Source organism: Carlito syrichta, unplaced genomic scaffold (genome assembly GCF_000164805.1).
Source record: "Carlito syrichta isolate Samal-C Ts95f unplaced genomic scaffold, Tarsius_syrichta-2.0.1 Scaffold126652, whole genome shotgun sequence".
NCBI lineage: Eukaryota > Metazoa > Chordata > Mammalia > Primates > Tarsiidae > Carlito > Carlito syrichta.
In genome coordinates this window covers 182,843-187,027 of record NW_007070748.1, presented here as the reverse complement: position 1 = coordinate 187,027, position 4,185 = coordinate 182,843, and the positions used below count along the sequence as shown (strand labels likewise).

The following is a 4,185-nucleotide window of genomic DNA, read 5'->3' as shown; positions in this document are numbered from 1 at the left end:
CATGGGACACAGGAAGAAGATAACCAGAAGAACCTGGAAGAAAAGGAATCGAGAATACACAAAGACTTTCCCCAGTCACTTGGCAGGTTTTCACTACAACTTTATCAAGAGAAAGTAGAGATTTGCATCAGCACCTCATTACACAGATGACCTTCACAAGACCTTCAACTTGAGGCTTAATTAGATCCAGGGGAAAGGTTGCGGGTAAAATGTGATAAGTTAGGTTTTATTTCTGGAAAACCATTAGAATCAATAAAAATACGAAAATAATCACAAGAATACATAAAGAAACACAAATGTAAGCTTTTTGTGTGGACATTTCTTATGTTAAACACTTAAGTTTTGTTTCTGCACGTACTAGTCTTGTTGAATCAATGAAGTTTGTGAAAGGGTTTAGTCTTTTTACCTCAACATAACCATTAGAAAACATTTAGGCCGGGCTCGGTGGCTCAGCCTGTAATGCCGCACTTTGGGAGGCCGAGATGAGTGGATTGCCTGAGTCTGCGGGTTCGAGACCCACCTGGGCAACTTGGCGAACCCTTACCTCTACAATAAATCAAAAAATCAGCCAGGCATGGTAGCCCATGCCTTTAATTCCAGCTACTAGGAAGGCTGAGGTGGAAGGATCGCCGGAGCCCAGCAGGTCGAGGCTGCGGTGGCCGGGAGCGGCCACTGCACTCTGGTCTGGGCGACAGGGTGAGACTCCAACTCAAAAAATAAAAATAAAAAAAACCTGTAGCATGCCAGATGCAGTGGCTCACGCTTGTAATCCCAGCACTTGGGAGGCCGAGATAAAAGGATTGCCTGAGCCCAAGAATTTGAGAACAACTTGGACAGCATAGCAAGACCTCGTCCCTACAAAAAATTTGAAAATGAGCTGGGCATGGTGAAACTGTAGTTACAGCTACTCAGGAGGCTGAGATTGGAGGCTAGCTTGGGCCCAGGCGGTCAAGTTGGCAGTGAGCTATGATCGTGCCACTGCACTCCAGTCTTGCAACAGAGCAAGACCCCAACTATTTTAAAAAACGATGTCCACAAAATATTTCTTAGACAGTTACTTTATTTCCAGACCCTTGGTAAAGATCAGGGAACAATGGCAAACAAAACACATATAATCAACATGGTATACTTCAGTTGTCCTTACTGACTGGGGAGACGGATTGCTAAATCTTCAGAACGTTTGCGAGGCAGTTCTTAACACAGCCTTTATTAAAAATTAAATTCACTAGCCTGGCTGGGCTCGGTGGCTCAGCCTGTAATCCCAGCACCTGGGGAGACCAAGGTGAGAGGATTGCCTGAGCCTGCAGGTTCGCGACCAGCCCGGGCAAATTGATGAGATACGTCTCTACAATAAATTAAAAAAAAAAAAAATAGCCAGGTATGGTAGTGCAAGCCTGTAGTTCCGGCTACTTGGAAGGCTGAGATGGAAGGTTCACCGGAGCCCAGCAGGTTGACGTTGGGGTGGCCGTGAGTGTGCCACTGCACTCTAGACTGGGTGATGGAGTGAGACTCCAACTCAAAAAAAAAAAAAATTACTAGACTGGCCAACACAGTGAGAGCTTGCCTCTACAAAAATAAAAATAAAAAAATAAAATAAAATTAGCCAGGCATTGGTGGCACCCATAGTCCCAGCAACTTGAGAGGCTGAGGCAGGAGGATCGCCTGAGCCCAGTAGATGAAGGCTGCGGTGACTGTGATTGTGCCACTGCATTCCAGTCTGAGCCACAGAGTGAGACCCTGACTCAAAAAATTTTTTTTAATTCAATTAACGTAAAGATTCAAAATGGAACTTACAATGGATACATTATACTAAAAAAAACAGGAAATACTCATCATCACTTGCACATTATTGTACTCCATCTGCCTATACTGCCCTTACAGATGTTTGTGAGTATCGATTTGGGATCCCAGAAATGCTGAGGAAAGGTGCTACTGCCCAGCTCTGCCCAACTCCCTGCTTAAGGATGGCCATTGGCAGCCGGAAATTGACCTGGAAGGAATGTTTACACCATGGAAATTGGCGGCCATGCAGAACATTGCTCTATGTAGTCTTTGCCCCACTGAGCATAGGGCCCAGCGGGGGGAGCTGGCATGTGAACTGAACATGCAGAGGTGGGCTGCAGAGGCCGGGTCAGTGTTGGCACCCCAGGAAGGCACCCACACGAGCCAGCGATTCGTGGCTTCTCTAAATGCAAATGCAGCCAGACAGTCGGGCTCTGCTGTTGTTTGGCTTTGTGTTTGCTAAATCGGGGAGCCCTGTCCAGTGTGAACCTGAATTCTGAGACCTTCCCCCACCAGCCACTTCCCTGTGTGGCCTCGGGCCAACTGTCAGACGAACCTCGGTTTCTCTCTCCATAAAGTGGGAGTGGTGCTCTCCTCTGCAGGTCTGCAAGCTCCCGGGTAAAACCCACTGGAGATTGGGGGGCAGGGAGGGGTTCCCTGAAGAGGGGCTGTTTATGCTGAGACACAGAGGGTGGGAAGGAGGGGAGGAGGGACTACAGGAACCTGCAGGAAGCCAGTGTGGCTACAACACGAAGGCGAAGTTCATTCTAGATAAAGTAGAGGCGGTGAGCAGGGGCCAGACACGCAGGACCACGTGGCAAGCCTCTGGCACTTTGTTTGTTTGTTTGTTTGTTTACTTACTTAGAACTCTGTTGCCAGGCGGCAGTGCAGTGACACGATCATGACAGCCACACTCGTGACAGCCTCGACCTCCTGGGCTCAGGTGATCCTCTCACCTCAGCCTCCCGAACTACCGAACTACCGGTGCATGACACCACACCCAGCTAGTGTTTTGATTATTTTGTAGAAATGAGGTTTTGTTATGTTGCCCGGGCTGGTCTTGAGCTCCTGGGCTCAAGCCATCCTCCCACCTCAGCCTCCCAAAGTGCAGGGATGACAGGCGTGAGCCACTGCATCCAGCTGACTCTGGCACTTTTTAAACCTAGCACATGGGAGCCGGGTGAAGTGGCTCACGTCTGTCAGCCCAGCACTTGGGAGACAGTGGTGAGAGGATTGCCTGAGTCCAGGGATTTGAGACCAGCCTGAGCAACGTGGTGAGATCTTGTCTCCATAATAAATCAAAAAATTATCTGGGTGTGGTGGCGCGTGCCTGTGTTTGCAGCTACTTGGAAGGCTGTGGTGGAAGGATTGCCGGAGCGCAGTAGGTCGAGGCTGCGGTGGCCGGGAGCATCCTCACGTGTGAGTCACAAGCGGAGCTGCATTCACACCCAGGTCGATCAGAGGCCCCTGGGAGCAGTGCCCCTTGTCCTGACCGCCCTCCACCCCCAGAGTGCTCACCCGCTGCTGAGCCCCCAGCCCGCCCCTGGTCTTACCTGAGACTGTGGAGCTGAGGAAGATGGCCACCCCGCTGGGTGGAGGCGCTGGGAGGGGGCCTGCCTGGCCCTGGAGAAGCCGCCGGCAGGTGCTGGGACTGAGGGGACCCACGCTCATTGCTGCCCGCCCACAGATGATCCTTCCCCGAGAGGGCCTGGGACTCAAAAACCTCACGCCAGTGGCCGGGTGACCTTCCCGAGAGGCCAGCCGGGTGAGGGTCCTGTCTCACCTGCCAGGTCCCCTCAGGGACCCAACACTCCACCCCTCCTGCACCCACCCTGCTGTCCTTGGCCTGCAGGCGTGGTGGGGGTTGTTGGAAGGTGGCCTCCCACCAGGGCCCTAATGTTGTTGCCCCTCCAGGCTCGGAGCCGCCTCCCAGCACTCTGAGAGCGAGGCGGTCACCACAGCAACGGTGGTTTCCTGGCACTCGCGCGGGGCCGGGGACCAGCCAGCCTCTCGTGCACCTGGGTCTCCTGGGACCTCCACGTAAGTTGATCCTGGGCCCAGGTGTGCAAAGGGAGACTCTGGGAGCCATGCCTGGCCCCGGCAGTCCAGACTTGGAGGACAAACACGTGGTGAGGCTCCCGCCCGTCTGGTGCTTCCCGCCCCCCAACGAGGGGACCCTTCACCGAGGGAACCACACATGCCATCAACCAGTGGCTCCCACCTGGAGCCTCTTTGCCCCCGGTGGACACTTGCAATGTCTGGAGACATTTTCTTTCTTTCTTTTTTTTTTTTTGAGTTGGAGTCTCACTCTGTCGCCCAGAGTGTTGTGCAGTGGCCGCTCCCGGCCACCGCAGTCTCGACCTGCTGGGCTCCGGCGATCCTTCCACCTCAGCCTTCCGAGTA

At 52.7% G+C, this 4,185-nt stretch overlaps 1 protein-coding gene across 1 annotated transcript in view; it reads right to left on the bottom strand.

The window, feature by feature from the left end:
- NWD1 (NACHT and WD repeat domain containing 1) overlaps nucleotides 1–4,185 on the bottom strand; it is a 67,736-nt gene that overhangs the window by 61,348 nt on the left and 2,203 nt on the right.